The sequence below is a fragment of the Leiobunum rupestre genome, chromosome 6 (genome assembly GCF_980474605.1).
Source record: "Leiobunum rupestre chromosome 6, qqLeiRupe1.1.hap1, whole genome shotgun sequence".
NCBI classification, from domain to species: Eukaryota; Metazoa; Arthropoda; class Arachnida; order Opiliones; family Sclerosomatidae; genus Leiobunum; species Leiobunum rupestre.
Genome location: NC_143389.1, coordinates 66,218,089 through 66,238,611, shown reverse-complemented (window position 1 = coordinate 66,238,611; position 20,523 = coordinate 66,218,089). Strand labels below are relative to the sequence as shown.

Here is a 20,523-nt window from a genome sequence, read left to right as displayed (position 1 = left end):
AAATACTTTTGAATTCGATCAAATAGTATTCGATCATTTGAAGGTTCGATCTTATGAAACAAATGACAAAAGGGATTCGATCAAATGGAATTTCGATCAATTGCAACGTATAATGATCGACTGTCGATCACATATTTTTCGATCAAATGGACCAACACCTGTTATTTAGTCATTTCCAAAATTAAAATATATTTTACTTTTTATTAGGGCAGCCAAAGGGGTTAATCCGCCCCTGTATTAAATACTTAAATTATCTGGCGATTAAGACTATAATCTTCTGATCGATTAGCACAAAAATTATCTAGTCGATTAAGATTAAAACATTCCTATCGATTAACACAAAAATTATTTGATCGGTTAAGATAAAAATATTCCTGTCGATTAACACTAAAATTATCTGATCGTTTAAGACTAAAACATTCCAGTCAATTGACACTAAAATTATCTAGACGGTTTAGACTAAAATGTTTGGGTCGATTAACACTAAAATCATCTGGACGGTTTAGACTAAAACGTTTGGGTCGATTAACATTAAAATTATCTGGTTTATTAAGACAAAGCGTTCCAGTCGATTACCACTAATATTATCTGATCGATTAAGATTGAAACGCTCCTGTTGATTAGCACTAAAATTATCTGGTAAATTAAGAATAAAACCTAGGAGCAACAAACACAGTACCCCACACCAGGAGAACGCAACCCGTCAATAGTCGTGCATTTTCTTGTGTACAATTTTCATTGGTCAGACGCTTTAGCGCCTGCTGCCGTCGGAAGGGGAAAATTCGGAAATTGTCTTCCCCCTTTCCGTAAAACTTTCAGCTTTAAGGTTCATCCAATGAAATTTGTACACAACACTGCGTTAGCGTGTTTACAGGCTAGCTGCTTTCTTCTTGTGTGGGGCTGTTGTGTTTGTTGCTCTTAGCTAAAACGTTCCTGTCGATTTACACTAAAATTATCTGGTCGATTATCACTAAAATTATCTGGTCGATTATCACTAAAATTATCTGGTCGATTATCACTAAAATTATCTGGTCGATTATCACTAAAATTATCTGGTCGATTATCACTAAAATTATCTGGTCGATTATCACTAAAATTATCTGGTCGATTATCACTAAACTTCTCTGGTCGATTAAGACTAAACGTTAATGTCGATTACCACTAAAATTCTCTAGTCGATTACGACTAAAAATTTCAGATGGATTAATGCAAAAAATATCAGGTTGATTAAAGGCCTATTCACACAAGTCAACATTATTGCTCAAGGTGGTTTTGTAACACAGTTGTTCAGTAAACAAAACCCGTTCACCGGCTCCACAAAACGTTCCCCCTATTTCGCGCGTTATAGATAACATAGTTTCCCCAAAAGGTTTCAATATTAGTTTTATCATCGTTTAAACTAGTGGTTATTTGCAGAGGTAGTCGCTAAAATTGTAGAGTTCTAAAAAATATTTATATTACCACCAAATATGTAAATTTTACATTAAAAATGTGAGCAAGATTAAGATCTGCATTTAGTATTTTCAAACCAAACGATGTGTACGAAAGGTATTTCATTTAAATATGTGCGAGGGGCTAACCACTTCCTTAAATTATGTACACCGATTACAGCGAGTACAGCCTTTGGTTGCGCTAAATCTGTAATCGATTACGTAATCACTTTATTACAGTCAAAGCTACGGGCTTGTACACCGATTACGGATAGTGGTCAGCCCCTCGAATATGTGTCAGATCTAAGATTTGGTCGTAAAAACGGAAGTCCTTCAAAACTTAACAGACAAAGCAATTGCGTGGCACACACGGTTTTAAAATATTTTCTCCATTCACACGGAACAACTCGATTTGCCAACTTTTGGATTTGACGAAATTTGACAAATAATTGTTTTCCAATTATAAAAATTAGGAAAAATCTTAACAAGATAGTATCAGAATTATCATGCCTGATGGCATAAAATGAATAATGTTCTAAATCGATAAAATGTGTGTTCATACGCCCTACTTTTACCGAAAAAATCGTATGAAACGTTGTACACCAAAACAAGCTACTGACTTGCTTAATTCAAAACTGAAAAATTCCCACATAGCAAAAAAAAAATGTTTTTAAAGGAAAACATTTTGCGGAATCAATTTTCAAAGGCTCTTGAAATACCAAAAAAAAACCCAAAAAACTGAGCATCTGCTGATGCTTTTCTTTGATCCGTTGGATGAAAATCTCCATAGACCCTTCCATTTTTGTTTTGCCCGAGAAAATCAGCCTAAGGAAATTATAGGGTTCCATCAGCTCCGTAACTCGAGACTTCTCTCAGACAACCTGGGAATTTGTTTCGATAGCTACCACTGACGGGGAATGGCGCTGCAGTCTAGACGATTTTATCCTCGTCATGATTTTGGACAGGTTCGGGTGAAGGCGCGTTTTTCTCCCCTCACGGAGCTGATGAAATCCTTTAAAACGCAGGTAAATCTAAAAAAGCTGGGTTCAAAGTCATAAATGATACGAAATTCGCTGTAATCTACAAAGCAGTATTAAAATAAACGTACTTTAAAACTCCCTTTGTAATGATATGGAAACAAAGCTTTTCCGGCAATGTCCTCGACAAAGAAGGAAGTAGTCTATAGAGCCTGAAAATAAATGAAATAGGAAAGTTTGAGTCCCTGGTGGATGACCGGCGAAACGTTCTCTTTAAGCGCTTATTGTGTAAGAGCAAATAGTTTGGAACTAAGCGCATTTATTTCGCTGGCCGGGGTATCGCTTTATCGTGAATGCTCAAACTGAAAGAGAGGGGCTCAAAGAGAGGGCTCAACGGAGAGACGCGGAAAGAGATCGACTTCAAACTTAAAAGAGAAAAGCGTTTAATATTGTTCTCTTCTTCACAGCCACGAGGAAGCGAGAGTTGTATCGCCGCGTTGCTTTGGTTATAGTCGCCATTTTAGGCGGCCTATGGGAACCTGGCATGATAAAACATATCCTCTTTACGTGGAATAGCCAATTATGAAACTAACCCAAGTTAAAATCACTTAACTTATATTTGAATTTTTCTTTTTCTGAGACCCCGATCTCTTGTTCTCTATTTATTTTTGCATTAATGTAATCATATTGTATTTTTGTTTTCTCCATTTTTATTTTATTTTGTATACTGTGCTGCGCTCCTTCTAGGAGCCGCCCTGTTTCAAAAGGGTGTACCTCTGTACGGCAAAATAAGCCTATAAACCTATAAACCTTTATTATTTCATCTTCGTGAAAAAGCTTGGTTGCATGACTTCGTGTCACGTGAGACTGAAATTAATCCATCTTAATTTTAATTTTAATTATAGGTATTTTATTATTAAGATTATTTGCCCTTTGTTTTAAAAAGTCTGCGAGATTCAATCTAGCCCTTGGTCAGGGTAGAGCGAGATTGTGCAAATTAATTTTCTCCGCGGCGGCTCCGCCGTCTGCCACGCCGCCCCGCGCCTCTCAAAGGAATTTTGGCGCCCCTTTCCACCTGGCGCCTATAGCGACCGCTCCGCTTGCTCTACCCTAGGGCCGGCGCGGGCAGATTGGTTCAAACTCTTAATAATAGGAGTCGCCCTAGATCAACGTTACAGCTTTTGACTGTACAACGTCGCGAGACTCTACGTGAAACCACTCTGGTGGTGGCTCACGCATTTTTTAAAGCGTAATGCCCTCTGGCGATTACTCGTCTGGAATATTTGTTTCTAGAGTTCATAGAAAAAAGAAGTTATTTAAGTTCCCTCTGAAAACTTAAGACAATGGCCATTTCCGGTTGCGCGTTTAATAATTTTTCTAAAAAAGGTTTACTAAATTTTGATTCATATCCTAGATAGGTATTTTAAGGAACCCGAACGTTTGTACACATTTAGTTGGAATCTTTTTGCTTGTTTCGGGATTTTGGAGTAGGGTAAGAAGAGTAACGCTATGATGTCATTTTACTCCGATTCTGTGGTGCCCAATAGTTAGAATTGGAGTAAAAACGTTATTCCAAAATGGCTGCCTGTGGCCTTTTAGCAGATAAATTCTGGCTAGCAGACGACAAAATCCGATTTACTGCATTACACCTCCTATTCAGAAGGAGTAAAATTAGTTGCCCTAATACTCCGGAACAAGCGATTAGTTTATGGGGTGGGGTACTTCCCATCCCCGGAACAGGCAAATAAAACGTTTTAGGGTAAAAACTTAGCAGGAAAATTTTCCGGAAAATGACCGAGACCTTTTTATTATATTGTTTGCAAATTTAAATAAGCGGCATTTTCGCCTCATTTTTCTTAATCTAAAAGTAAAACTAAACCTCTAGAGTAGTTTAATCTGATTAACAATTTAACACTATTAATGTTTGTAGTATGTTTATTGTTATTAGACATTTTATATAGATAAAAACTTAAAAAGTTAAAAAAATTAAAAACCCTTAAAAAGTAATTTATGTTTCAATTTTTTAATTTTTTAAATTTTTCCGCATTTTATTTTCCGGAAAATTAACAACTCTACCTTTAATCGACATTCACGTCAAATTGAGTTTAGCAACCAAGTTCGTATTTAAAGCTATTTCACGTGTCAAAAAGACAAAACATTGGAAGTTTACAACACTTGAACCAATATGGAGGCTCTCAATGTATCTAAATAATGATATTGGTTTCACAATGATAAGAAAATATTGCTCATGTCCAAAAGTAAACTTCTTCCCCTAAAAAAATTAAAGTATCATTGGTTTGATTGATAGATTGAAGCAGACGCCGGTGACGTTTTAGCCCCCCCTCTCAATATAATCCTTCTTCGTGACGAGCTTCGCGAGTGTTAGTAGGTCTCTAACATCCCGACGAAAATATGACGGCTCTTATATATAGCGAGGCTCATTCTTCTTTAAGGGAGTATAACCTTTTCAGGAATTTGGGGCAATACATTATTCCCCCCCTTATTTTTCTAACCACGTGTCATACCTAGTGTGAAATACAGGGGTTTTTGAGGAATTATCCCACTAAAAGTATCCCCGATTTGATAGTGCTTTAATTTATCATATCTACTAGAAAGCCTTTCGTGTACCTAAAACCACGTACCTCATTATTAAGAAATAATATTTGAATAAATATCCAAACTATAATGAAAATAATTAATTGATAGCTCGGATATTGTTGTTTATATGTTAATGAAGGGTGCATTGAAAAAAAACCCACTAAATATGAAACAAAAAAGGTTTCAAGTGGGAAAACCTCTTCAGGGCGGGCACGCTTCCTCTAATAGAAGAATTATGTGTTTCTAGTATCGCCATGAGTGAGAAAAAAGAGAAGCTATGGCGCACCCTACCAAACAAGGAGGGTTCTACTCCCTTTAAAAATCACTTTAAAAAAAAATAGAAAAGAAAAATGTAAGTGTCTAACTCCCATTTCAAAGAGGATTTTCCTCTCGAAATCTCTCTTTGGGCTCTAGAGGCACCTGAGAGTCTTAAGTGGAATAAGGATCTTATTCTCAAGTTTTGATGCCAATGAACGGTTCTAAATACTCTTTCATGGCCGCGGGATAGTTGCCATGGTGACTTAGAAGGGTGTCATCGCGTTCCTCTTTTGGGTTTTAATTCTACTCTTTCGAAATTAGTCTCGTCCTTGTCTCGCTGTTCTTCCTATTGGGCAAGGCCCCGCGCCATCTCTCGAGATTAATTCCAATATTTAAATGGCGAAATATTGATTCCAGAGAAAATCACGTTTCCGGTAGCGTTCTCTAATTGGTTCGGGCGTTTGACATTGACGATTTCAACTTTTATCTCCGTTTTACGGAACTTATAGACGCTTAAATAAAACCCATTCGGTGATTCGCTAGGAATTATGAATACGTATAGAGCCTGGGCGAGCAAGTTACTCTTTATATGGTCCTTGTAAGGGCTGGTTTTTAAAATGACAAAAACACCGCGATGGTGAGAGGTCGACGACAAAAATTTCTGTAAGCCTCGGTTTCCACTATAGCGACGTACAATCGTTTTAACGCGCGGAAAAAAAATACATTATGACGCGCGTTAATATAACCCAAGCTTTAGGCCTAACCGAGATTTTTCAAATTCGAAATTGTTTACTGAGTAAGGTTCCCAGATCTTTTAAAGGAACTAAAAATATATGCATTTATACGCAAATTTTAAAAAGTACCAGTATTGAAAACTAAATTCATATTTTTCTCAAATAAATATAATACCATGAATTTATTCATATACATCCATGAATATAAATCATACGTATATTGCCTTACTCGGATGTGGCACTGGCTGTCGTAGAGGACGGACTAACAAATGTAGGTTTATCGATTTTTTATGACGCTCTAAATGCCGCTCTCCAATTGATCGGAGAACAGCCAATGAGGAATCGGGTTTGTTACGCCATCATCGGCTCTCACAGCTTAGCCGAGTTGTCATTGGTTATTCCAGGGCCAATTAGAAAGCCGCTCTTCCTCTACATGCCATATAATTTACGCTATGCAATAGTGTCCAAGCAGTGGGGCCTTCGACAGGATGATGTTGTCCAGGGTATAGCCAGATTAAGGACTGGGCCTACTACGCACAGGCCTATGGGCCCCCACCAACAGAAGCCCTCCCCCCACTGATGATTCGGGCTGCGTTCAACAACTATCAACGGAGAAAAACCGTTGAGTTATCGTTGAGTTCTTTTAATCAACGCTACGTCACAAAAATCTAAAAGCTGTTGTACGATTTATAGTTCGCAGACTTAACGAACAAAATATCGTCTGCTACCCCTCCTTTAACTTTGTCGAATGACGTCACGACACCGATGAGCAACGGAAAAACCATCTCGCTCAGCCGATGTTTCCACTGAGTCTCCGATGATCAACGTGACGTCAAAACCGGAAGTCAAAAAACCCATTCAGCAAAAAAAACCGGTTACCGTTGAGCTCAGCGCTGAGCTTTTTTAGAGTTGTTGAACGCAGCCATGGTTAAAAAGAAAAACATATCAGGCTTGTTGCTTTATTATTTGAAAAATCATTATTCTCGTGACATAAACTCAGCTTCGGGACACGCGAGCTTTGCGTTTTTATGCTTTCCTTACATAGGCCCCACCAAAATCTGCCTAGGGCCCCACCTTCAGTAAATCCGGTACTGTTCATGGGTATACATGAATATATGAATGGTAATACATGTAAAACATTTCATCACGCGTAAAATTTACTTAATCCGAGAGGTGAGATCAGTTTCGGAGGATGTCAAAAAAACTACAAAAGCTTTATGCCTAATTCTAATTTTTTTTGGCGTCGATGCTCGCCGTATATATTAGCCAATTTTCAGAATTGAAAACTAGCCTGAAAACATTTTTACCTCATAGTCCCATACTTTTTAAAATTAATGCTAATTATTAAGAAACTAAATAACAGTTATTCTATACCCTTAATAGGCTTCGTGCGTAGTTTAAATTTTGGTCGTAAGCATCGCCTACCGACGGAGCTTTAAATGATGTATATGAAAGCTGTGTGCTCGTTCAAAATTATCTCTGCACAACCGCTGAAAGTTCAATCGGAAAAGTCGTCTGCTTCATGTAGTAGAGGGATATTAAGGTAGATGGTGCTAAATTTCCTAAGCTCGAAGCCTATTTGGATTGAGTTTTAATCCAGTTCAAAATTATTTCTGCACAACAGCTGAAAGTTCAATCGGAAAAGTCGTCTGCTCCATGTAGTAGATGGATATTAAGGTAGATGGTGCTAAATTTCCTAAGCTCGAAGCCTATTTGGTTTGAGTTTTAATCCAGTTCAAAATTATTTCTGCACAACAGCTGAAAGTTCAATCGGAAAAGTCGTCTGCTTCATGTAGTAGATGGATATTAAGGTAGATGGTGCTAAATTTCCTAAGCTCGAAGCCTATTTGGTTTGATGTTTAATCCAGTTTATGGATATTAAAAATGTATTAGAAAGTATAGTTTTATCACAGGAGAATCATTGCGGGCTTAAATTACGTAAAATAAAGATTTAAGAGGTATTTTCCCATTCAGTGTGTGAGAAAATAAAGTTATCAGAAAATGGATTTTAAGAAACCCTGATTTGGTTCAGCTTTCAACTATTTCTTGAAAACGTTCAACGGAAATAACCATTTATCTCTTTCTAGCAAATGAAATCAACAAACCGATAAAGGGTTTAAATGGATTTTTTAAAAGAATTTCTTAGAGAAAAAGATCGAAACCAATAAAGGGCTTTCGCTATTAAAAAAGGTGCTAAGACCCAATTTTTTGACGTACTTCATAAATCAAGACCAATTTATTTGATTTTTTCTAGGTTTGGCAGGAGAGTGAGTGTGATTTGCGAATCAATAAAATAAAACTAACTTAATAATTAAAAAATTGGTAGTCGTTAAACAAAATAACGCGTAAGGAGAGCAACGGAAACAAATCTAGGTGGAGCTGCGGTACACCGTTCTTCCACGGTAGCGCCTTTAATCTGGCTTCTGCTATTGTCAAATTAGATAGAAATCTCTAAATTTATGCGTTACATTTGTTCCGTGTTACTATGAAGTAAAAATAAAACATCGTTAATTTATTATAAAATGCAAAATTCAACCTTTTATAGCTGATATTTCATCCATCATAGCCCTCTGACACGCAAATAGCGTCTGCTATTACCTATCTAGGTTTCGACGACAATCGAAAGAGGGCGTAGTGATAGGTTTTGGATGCCCATAGGCTACGTCTTCACGAGTACTCTTGAATACACGTCTTCGGTTTTATAAAAGAATATTTATTGGAGTGCCAAATCCACTTGCTCGAATAAGAAGGGCTTATTGGCAGTTTTCCAAGCGTTAAAAACGTTCGTCTTTAATCTCTGGATTCCGCCGGTTCTTCCGTCGATACAACGCTACGGGTCAATTTGCACGCGCGGTCTCTCATTTACTCGGATGTATAATGGAAAAGCGCAAAAAGTCGAAGAGAAAAAGAGGGCTAAGTAGTTATTTTGCCGGCTAATCATTTTCTATGTTGGGTAACGTACACCCCAGGGTCCGTCTTAGCTTCAGTCGAGCGCAGCGCCAACATCGCAGTCTCCAGCGGGGCATCCGCCCGCCTTATTCCTAATTATTGACCAGCTGAGCGTGGCATTTAATAAACTCACGGGCCATACCGGTAATGGACCGAGACAATATACGGAAACCCGGCCGCACGCTGGAATATGTTAAGCATCTCCGGCAACATTTTTTTCTTTATTTTTCCGCTTTAAAGGATTTCGGGGCCCGCTTTTGTTTCTGTCTCCGCCGCGAGGGTGCGCCCCACCGCATTAATCGCCGCCCACCCAAGCATTCATCATCAACTAAGTGATAGTTGACGCTTACTTTATAAATGACGCCACTCTTCACTCACTCACATCGTCAGTCTCGACCAACGACGGAGGAAGACTTCCGCAAATTGGTGGCCCCGAAACAACGACTCGTCCGAAATTGCCGATGGCGAAATGCATCGGGTCTCTAGTACAGACTAGCTAGCTCCATAGTGTCGTTTCCTTGTCATTGTGTCCTCGTCCATTTTGAAAAGGGCATTGATTTTAATGCATAGATTTCTATATTGACAAGTATACGCTATATTTACCGCTGTCCAGTACTCGCGCCGATCACTCATTGGAGATATTTAAAGCCCCCACACGATGAAACGTGTAGCGAGACAAGCGTTAACGTCAACTAATTTATCGGAATTACGCGTTTAAGGTGAAATTTCTTCAAAATAACCTTCTCTGACCTTTTCAGATTACACGAGCCACGTATTCGCCAAAGCCAGAAGCTCACTTACCGCTAGATTTTCGTCCGTTAAGCAGACGCGTAGACGAAAATACAGTTTTGACCGATACATAGCTTTAACACCAAAATAATCTGTATAAAGTAATAATAATAAATAATAATTATTATTATTAAGTAGAAGGTGTAGGCTTGTAATGTTTTGGCTAATAATATTTCAGATTAGGATTAATAGCTAAAACGCTGGCTAGAAAAGTATAACAACTTAATAATGAACTGATTTAATGAAGATATCAAAATCCACGAGAGAACTGCTGGAGTGGCAGCGTAGAATATTTTTACAAAGAGATTTAAATTTAATCTTCAAATGTATGAGTAACTGAATATGTGTGTTAAAACTGACAGATAAATGGTGAGGATAAGTATACTTGATACTCACTCCTAGTGTTTGATACGAATTCCAGGCGCGAGAAATTCGACTTTTCAGAAGTTAATAAAAGTACTTACTATACCACTAAAGATTGGTGAGTAAATGATACAGTGATCCAATAACGATAAGCCAACACGCGACCACTGGGAGTTCGTTTAAGCAACGTAACACTTTGACTATACACGAACCTACATCACAGTGTGAGGTAAGGCTTAAGCGACTGTCATTCCATTATAAACCCACGCTTATTTTTGGTGCCGATGTGACAATTACAGTGTTCGCGAATCAATATTGGCTCGCATTAAAGAGATCGATTAATGTACGCTATTTTTAGTGTTTCACACCAAGAATGTATTACGGTTCGAGGATAATATGTGGCTGCGACTATAACCTTGTTTTAGTACCAGAGTGTCGGCTCCTCGTACACGAAGAAAGTGGGACAGCGAACAGAGTGCTGCCCGAGTATTATCTGTTATTTTGAAGACCTTCTTGTTTAAACTGATAGGAGATATCACGCGATTTTATTATTCATCCCGATATAATTCGCTCGTAACTGTACGGAAAAGTCGTAACCAACTATTGATTTTCAAATAAAACTTTCCTTATAAAGTAAATAGAGGCATTATTAGAGTTTTCCGGGAAATGGGCTCGTAAAGCTGTCAAACTGTTCGGACTCCAGCTATAGCTATAAATCCCACATTCAGGCCGAACTAATTCAAATACACTCGCTCATCTGGCACCAGAACCACAAGCTCCTAAAGCCTTCTTCCTCCTTCCCCGACCATGCTTTAGCCTCATAAGCTACGTAGTCCTAGGCTTAGCTACTAAGCTTCTTCATCACTGCTTTTAAGAAATGGAACTCAAAAGAAAATAAAGCTTTCCAAAAAATCTTACAAAATCTTTCATTAAATCTTGAAATAAAAAGGTATTTTTATGATTTTTGTAGTAAACTTTTCCGCCGTAAAACAGTCAGTTGTGTTTCGACCAATGAGGTAAAATAAATAGAGATCCAAATCCGCCTTCCAGGACCTACCGTTTCGCGGGACAGTATTGTTGAGTTGGAGAGTTAGGCCTAGTAAATTAACTTAATCAAATCGTGTTGGCGCCATCTATCGTGTTATTGGAAAACTAAACCTTAATATATTTTGCAAAAGTGTCTGTATAGAAACAGATGGCGCCAACGCGATTGGATAAAGTTAAAAACTTTAGTTTAAACTTAAGCCTAATTCTCCTACTCAAATAAAACGTGTCCCGCTAATCCCAGATTTGTTTGGATCTCTATTTATTCTACCACATTGGTTTCGACCCCAAGTTGAGTTGACCAACTAGGATTTTCCAACTCATAACATGTCAGTTGACTGATTGTAACACAGTAACTGTTAAATGCCAGTTGGACGACTACGATACGCCGACTCGTAACATTCTAGTTGGTCGACTAGGAAAATGGTAGTGTGATTGAAAATCAGAATTCGAAAATGAGGTCGAACTTCCGCGGATAATTCTTCGAAACAACAAACTGCGTTTTTGCGTTAAGAAGCCTTCGTGTTTGTAAAAGCAATATATGATAGCAGCTGCGTTAAATTAGTAAATATATATTCTTTATAAATTCCGCTGTTCGAGGTTTCGAGAAAATTTTCAATTTAGTGGAAGCTTAGACTGACGAGCCAATTCACAAAATGATGGCGTCGCAATATATTGCATGGGCCCGCCTCCAGTTATAATTAAGTCGCGTGGTCTTCATGTTGATGGAGAAAATATCCAGAAAGGATGTAATTACGGGCTCTTGTCACTCATTTTGGAGTTTCCATAACTCAGAAACGTCTGAAGAGAGAGCGAGCGTTTGGTCGATCAATAATCGGGTTTCGGCTGTGGCTCGAAGTCTTCTTTGGCCGTAAAGCGAATTCCTCGCGCCGACTGTTACGGGCTTTTTGCGGACGGAAAGGGCCCTTAACGGAAACCCACTTTAATTACGAAAGAGGCTCGTGTTAATTGGAAATTTCACGGTGACGTTGCCTAGGGCCGTACTCTCGCCAAACTCGGCTCTTTCCATTTCCTCCGGGTTTGATATGGTTAATGATACAAGACCAGCGAAGAAGATCGCTGCGGATCTGGTTTTATCGAAGCGCTTCAGTCTCGGCTGACTCGGCTCGACAGCCCTGCAAGAAATGCCTTTTAGATCGCAAAATAATATCGAGATGGAAGTAGGATGACACAAAGGAATCGATGACGACATTAGTTTGCTGGACGGAAGCGCTTTTGGCGATACGCGAAAGAACCACCTCCATTAAGCAATCCCGGAAACTTATCGCGTGGAAAAAATCTGCCACCAGGTCATCATTTAAAAGCATTTTGAAAGACACGCTATTTAGGCTTGGATATTACGTACCAAAAAATTAGCTTAATAAATAGCGCGATCAGCTTAATTGTAGAGAGCCTTAGGACAGCCGACACTAGACGAAAGTGGATTATTCAAGTTAAATTGACTGTTTTGAGACAAAGTGAATTGATATTTAAAGAGCGACAAAAGTGGCGCGGGGAAAACTACGGGGCAGAACCTCCTCAAACTGCACCGTGACACGGGAGCGTTGAATGTACAAACTTATGAAAGCTAATGTTTAGGAAATATCATACCAAATTCATCATCGAAGTGATCGAACACGCCTATTATCAAATTGATAATCAATTCTGTTTGCGTAAAATAATTGTCATTCTAGATATAATTTTATAATCAAATTTGAGCCACCATTTTTGTCAGGACAGTACATCTTCACAGCGTTTGTACGCTATTGATGTGCCTAATTTTATAGAAACGCAAGACCATATTTTTAAGTATCTAATATTCGGGGAAATTTCATTATTAAAATATTTATTTTAGCTTAATAAAACATTTATTTTTAATTCCCAACTTTCCTCTCAAATTTTACGTCAAGTGTCAATAAATCTTGTTGCAGTTACCTCGTGGGTGGCTGTCACTTTAAAAATCTATCCCTAACACCTTTTGTTTTTGCGTCGATGCAAACACCGTGACAGCTAGGAGCAGCAGACACGCAGCAGCCCACACAAGGAGAACGCAAACCATCAAAAGTAGTGCATTTTTCTGTGCACAGTTTTCATTGGTTAGACGATTTAGCGCCTGCTGTCGTCGGAAGGAGAAAATCGCAAATGGTCTTCGTCTTTCCGTAAAACGTTTAGCGTAAAGGTTAGTTCAATGAAATTTGTACACAAAACTTCGTTACCGTGTTTAAAGGCAGAGATTTTTGAAATCCACACTCACAGTTGATAAAAATCGACCGATAAATACTTCTGCGGTTTTATTGCCGCTATTTCAAACTGCCGCAATTTACATTCTAGTCAAGAGAACCAAGTTACTCGTAACGCCTCAAATTTTAGGATCGGGGAATTACTATCACGAGAAACGTACTACGCAGAATGTAAAACCTTCTACATGTATAAGATACTGAATTGAGCCCGTTTCGCCACCCAAAAGTCCGGTTTCGCCGCAGAAAAGGTCTCATTTAGCGACAAATTAATTTTTGCCGCCCCTAAATAACGAAACCATCGAATAACCTTGTCGAACGACAACCGCAGATATTCGAAATTGAGATGAAATATATTCAAAACTGCGTCTTTTCGAGAGTATTTTTTAATTTGGGGGCTTTCTTCTTTCTAGAGTTCCTCCTTAGTGCTATAGTATTTAGTGATACCGTCTTAGTGACATCGTAGCTAGTGACCACCCATACTCATAAGTAAATCGTATAGTGAAATCCCATCCCCATAAGTACATCGTATACTGAAAAATAACTAGTGACATCAACCTTAGTGACGTCGTACCTAGTGACATTCCCCTTTAGTGACATCGTATTTAGTGATACCCCCTTAGTGACATCGTATTAATTGATACCCCCTCTGTGACGTCCGCCTTAGTGACATCAAATTGAGTGAAACCCCATTAGTGGCATCAAATTGAGTTATACCCCATTTCTAACATCAAATTGAGTGAAACCCCATTAGTGGCATCAAATTGAGTGATACCCCATTTGTTAAATCAAATTGAGTGATATCCCATTTGTTACATCAATTTGAGTGATACCCCATTTGTTACATCAAATTAAGTGATACCCCATTTGTTACATCAAATTGAGTGATACCCCATTTGTGACATCAAATTGAGTGATACCCCAGTTGTGACATCAAATTGAGTGAAACCCCATTTGTTACATCAATTTGAGTGATACCCCATTTGTTACATCAAATTGAGTAATACCCCATTTGTTACATCAAATTAAGTGATACCCCATTTGTTACATCAAATTGAGTGATACCCCATTTGTTACATCAAATTGAGTGATACCCCATTTGTTACATCAAATTGAGTGATACCCCATTTGTTACATCAAATTGAGTGATACCCCATTAGTGACATCAAATTGAGTGATACCCCATTAGTGACATCAAATTGAGTGATACCCCATTAGTGACATCAAATTGAGTGATACCACATTAGTGACATCGATCCTATAGTGACATCCCCCTTGGTGACTACCTTCTTGGGGACATCGTACATAATGACATTCCCCTTAGAGACATCGTGTTTATTGATACCCCTCTGGGACATCGTATTTATTGATACCCCCTCTGGGACATTGTATTTATTGATACCCCCTTTGGGACATCGTATTTATTGATACCCCCTTGGGACATCGTATTTATTGATACCCCCTTGGGACATCGTATTTATTGATACCCCCTTTGGGACATCGTATTTATTGATACCCCCTTTGGGACATCGTATTTATTGATACCCCCACTGGGACCTCCCCCTCAGTGACATCCTACTTGGGGACATCGTAGCTAGGGAAATCGAAGATATAGTGACATACCCCTTGGTGACATCGTACCTAGGGACATCGAAGATATAGTGACATCCCCCTTGGTGACATCGTACCTAGTGACATCAACCTTAGGGACATCAACCTTAGTGACATCAACCTTAGTGACATCAACCTTAGTGACATACCCCTTAGTGACATACCCCTTATTGACATACCTCTTAGTGACATACCCCTAATTAGTGACATGCCCCTTAGTGACATGCCCCTTAGTGTCATGCCCCTTAGTGTCATGCCCCTTAGTGTCATGCCCCTTAGTGACATGCCCCTTAGTGACATACCCCTTAGTGGCATCCCCCTTAGTGGCATCCCCCTTAGTGGCATCCCCCTTAGTGACATCCCCCTTAGTGGCATCCCCCTTAGTGGCATCATACATACTGCTACTTGATTGTCCTCACCTACCCAATCTTGGGAATTTCGAAATGAGAGTGAAAGGCAGGCGGTGAAATGCAAAGACGGCCGTATGCATTGGGATATTTTTGCCGTTGCGAAAAAATAGCAGTAATCATAAAATCCCCATCAAAGACAAAAAAAAAGAGTTTGTACAAGATTTTTTTTCACACTACCAAAGCTGTTATCAGAGTTTTGGTAGCAATTTTTAGCAGGGGCAAAACAGTCAGAAATATTTTATGGAAAGAGGTATCTTGCGCGTGGTCAGAGTGATCACCCAGGTCGGTGAAACCCAACTTTTAAACGGAAAATCAAACGTAAAACAACGCCACGAGCCAGCCGGATTCTCCTTTAGATAATATTTCGCAACTGGTGTTGACCTTTAAGTTTTAGCGTGACTTTTTATCCCTACTTTCGTGTCCTGGAAAAGTTACAAGGTTCCGAATCCGGGAAGAGACGAACTGGTAAACATTCCAAACGGGACTGTGTCGCGAGCCGTGAGTGTGTTGAGATACGTTACGCGCGGATAAAAATACACCCGTCTTATTTCCATTTCGTTTGAAGAACTTCCATCACGGACGGACATTCACACTCGTGTCCGAAGAAATATATGGGATTCGCCCAGTCTCATTTTACATTCCGACCTAGATTCTTAAAATGGAAACCACCGAGATCTATAATAGTAGGACAGGGCCGCGAAGACCCGAACATCAACCCGAGCCTTCAAAAAGAAAAATTTACATTTTGCGGAAAACAAGGTGCCAGTCCCCGATCGATACACGTACGGACATCGTCATTTTTGCAGATTCAGTAATTTTTGTTGCGGGCAAATGTGACGTGTTCGTCCTTTCGCGCGTACGTGTCGAGGAAAAATCGGTGTTACCTTCGGCTTTCATCTAGTGAATGGACCGAATGAACACGGAATATTTCGAGATAGACGCGTTTTGAAGTTTGGAAATGATTTGCTGGCATGGGCGAATAAAATTGAATAGAGAACGTTGCGTCTTCGATTTTGCCGCCAAATTCAGTGTACGTTGGCAACTCCAAGTATTGTTGGGTGTTGCGTGTGCTTTATTAGAGTTTTAAATTCAATGCTAATTATTAATAATTATTTCAAAAAACTAGCAAGCTACTTGGGTATTTTTAATCAAGCGATTTCCACAGAATTATCATAATTTAAAAATTGAAACTAGTCCGTGTGTAATTCACGCGTGCAAATGATAGTTAAGACCAAACTCGAGTTCGTGACGCTGACTACGTCTTTCTATTAAGTAACTGGGTTTTCTTGTTTTAATGTTTCTTTTACTTCACTGTCTCTTACTTTTACAAGCCTAAGAGCGCGTAATAAAATCGCGAGGAATTTTATATTTCTAGTAGGCGTGCAAATCGCGGGCGCTACGATTATACTAATAAAGCTCTGCCTTATGACGTAAGAGCAGCAATTTATATTTATACTTCTTATTAAAATATTTTACACAAACATATTTATTCATTTATTTTTTAATTTTATTTAAAGCAAGAACGCGCGGTGCAATATGAACCACTATGTATGTACGGTTTCAGGAGTTTAATCAGGTACCTTAGAATATGGTAGAATAAAATTAGCCTCTCATATAATCGTCGCGTAATTCGTAGCGTAGGCTCGTCCGATTTTTAATCACAAAACGTAAACATCGACCGAGCGAAAGAGTGCCACTTAAAATCTAAAGCCGATAAGTTTCACTATAATTAAATGTTACGTTTTCGACGCTTGATGTTGTTAAAATAGGAGTTTATTTTACACGAAATACAAAGTGTATACACTTATTGGGCCCTGCGACTCGTGCAACAATAAATTAAAAACAATAAAGTCAAGAGAGAATTGCGAGGATATTCTTAAAATAACTCCCATTAATGAAAGAACTGAGTTTCATTTTTAGATAGAAAATCCATTTTCAGAATAGTTACGTTCGCATTTCAGAAGAACTACGTTCGAATTTCAGAAGAACTACGTTTGAATTTCAGAATAATCACGTTTGAATTTCAGAATAATCACGTTTGAATTTCAGAATAATCACATTTGAATTTCAGAATAATTACATTTAAATATCAGAATAATTGCATTTGAATTTCAGAATATTTACATTTGAATTTCAGAATATTTACATTTGAATTTCACAATAATTGCATTTGAATTTCAAAATAATTGCATTTGAATTTCACAATAATTGCATTTTAATTTCAAAATCTTGCATTTGAATTTCAGAATAATTACGTTTGAATTTCAGAATAATCTCATTATAATTTAAGAATAATTGCATTTGAATTTCAGAATAATTACATTTGAATTTCAGAATAATTACATTTGAATTTCAGAATAATTACATTTGAATTTCAGAATAATTACATTTAAATTTCATAGTAATTACATTTGAATTTCATAATAGTTACAATTGAAATTCATAATAGTTACAATTGAAATTCATAATAAATTGATTTGAAATTCATAATAATTACATTTGAAATTCATAATAATTACATTTGAAATTCATAATAATTACATTCGAGTTTCAACATGTGAAAACCCTAGAGCAATTTAATTTAACTTTCAAAACCACTGTGTTGTTGTTCCAACTCCTAGAGCTCTTTTCTTCATTCTTGTTATTTCATAATTTCGCAATTTTTTGTTCACTTCTTTTCTAACGAGGCGGGCTCCGCTCAAGATTGTGTCAGAAATGTCCACACTAAGATGGTTCTGACGTTCTATTTATTATATTTTTTTATCGCAAAGTATCTTAGACATGTCTATTAGAAACGCGTGACAAATGATGCTCTAACGCGCTTGCTGGAAACCATACTTGCTAACACCTAGGAGCAGGGTTGGCAAAAAAGCCGGCTTTTTTTGAAAAATACAGACCAGTGGTTTTAATTGGCTATAACCGGTTTTTTTTCGGTTATAACCGGCTAAAATATAAACAGTACCTTTTACTTATGTAAGTAGAAATTGTCAGCAGTTATTGTCGTAAATAATAAACTAAACAAGTAAAGCGAAATAACACTATATAAAATAACTGAATTATTTTGATTTCCTCGGGAAATTCCCCCTAGTTTTTGTGTATGACGCACCGACAGAAGCGAGGCAGCGAACTTTGGAACTTTAAACATACCGAAAAACTGGTAAAAGTAAACCGGTTTCTAAATATGAAACAAAAAATAAACTAAATTTCTAAATAGAAACTATTAATTTACCAAAATATTCATATTGTTATTTTTTTTTTAAAAAAGCCACAAAAATCTGGATTTTTTCAAGTGGCTATATCCGGTTTTAACCAGGTGGCTATAGCCGGTATGGCTGGTTCTATGCCAACCCTGCCTAGGAGCAAAAAACACAGCACCCCACACCAGGAGAACGCAACCCGCCAAAAGTCGTGCACTTTCTTGTGTACGGTTTTCATTGGTTAGACGCTTTAGCACCTGCTGCCGTCGGAAGGCGAAAATTCAAAAATTGTCTTCCCCCTTTCCGTGAAACGTTCGGCATAAAGATTCGTACAATGACATTTGTACACAACACTGCGTTGGCGTGTTTAAAGCCTAGCTGCGTTCTCCTTGCGTTTGTTGCTCCTAGCTAACACTACTAAATGCTCTCAGGGTCAAGTACCATTCGACGTGTTATTTTAACTCATAGATTGAATTTGGAAATAGAATAGCATAGTTCTAGTTATGTTGCAAAATTCGTTGAATTCTCAAGAAACGCAAGTTGCGTTATTTAAAAAAAAACCCCTTACCTATATACTACGAAATATGTCATATTTCCTTTTTGTGTAATCCAAATGAAGCGTGAGAAAATTAATACATTTAAATGTTTGGAGCTACTCCTCGGTGAGAAAACCCGTCCGTTCTTTAAGACTTGGCCAACAAAGGCGTTTGTGTGACCAACACGTTCTAAAAATATTTACTCCATTCGCATGTAGCAACTTGGGGTGCGTCTAGTTTGTCATATTGTGTTCTGGCAAAATTCTTAGCGTAAGATTCGAAACAGACGCGTTTCTTTTACTAAGAATTCTTTGCCGCATCAACTTCATCTAAAAAATCCAAATAAAAAGGCACTGGTTTCGGTTTGGCCTTGGCTCTAAAGCACAATTTTAAATGAGCAGGTACTAAAATAACTGCTAGATATTAAATATCAATGACCAATAATGATTTTTACTTACCATTTACCATTTTTTCGTATTCCCACTGTTTACACCTTAAATATAATTTATATCTGTTTCGGGATAGTATAGTGTCACATCAATATCAGCAGCACTACACTCCGCCATTTTGATTTCTGTCGGGAAGGTAACTCGAAACTATTCTGGATATTTGGCCCTTAATGTCCGAAAATCAGAAAAAGTGTTTAGTTTCTCAGAATGAAAAATGTCTGAGCTTCGGAGTTAGAATTCTGACAAACTAGACGTATCCCTGATTTACAAGCCGTGTCCACCAACTATGTTTTGAAGAAATGTTGACTCGTGTGAATAGGTCTTAGCTCTGGGAATCGAAGGTACTGGCAATTATATGACTATAGGTGTATAGGCCATTAACAAAGGTGGCTTCAAGGAAGAATTATTAGGACATCCAACTCCGCCAGATTCTCTAAGGTAGCGTATTACAATTTTGTCCGTAAGATAACGAGATGGCGCTAGTTCTTTTCCGCCTGCTCTTCCAATTACAGGCGATTCGTCGATGAGCACCATCAAAAAAGTCGTCCGTAACGGGAGTCTATTCGCGATACGGAAATACGGTGATGGTCTCGGGTAACTCGAAGACAGAGTCGTACATCCTTATCTTTCCTGAGCCATGAGGTAGTACTCATTATCTCCATTGATTGGTTACGCGTTTGAAACACAAACTACGCGTGGAAAGTACACGAATTTTTCTTTTATTATTTACTTCTTATCATAGGCAATTTAATCCTGGCAATACCACCGCTACTTTCACCTTCTGTACGATATTCCATGACTTTATTTCGCCTCTTGGTTTAAGTAATAGCATATAAGTCTTCTTATTTTGTTAATATTACTTTTTGAGAAATTGACGTCAATATTTCCAACCCCTTCTCGCCGAATTGAGGCGTGGCCCATGTGCTCTCGTACCATTCATC

General features: G+C 38.1%; 1 protein-coding gene across 4 annotated transcripts in view; it reads right to left on the bottom strand.

The window, feature by feature from the left end:
• Nucleotides 1–20,523, bottom strand: part of Proc-R (Proctolin receptor) — a 145,913-nt gene that overhangs the window by 55,064 nt on the left and 70,326 nt on the right. For 2 of the 4 annotated variants that reach the window (XM_090176986.1, XM_090176988.1), the window contains exon 2: nt 2,539–2,619. The exons of the other annotated variants lie outside the window; for them this stretch is intronic. The gene's annotated coding sequence lies outside the window, so the exon portion shown is untranslated. The remainder of the gene's footprint in view (nt 1–2,538; nt 2,620–20,523) is intronic. 4 annotated transcript variants of the gene reach the window in all.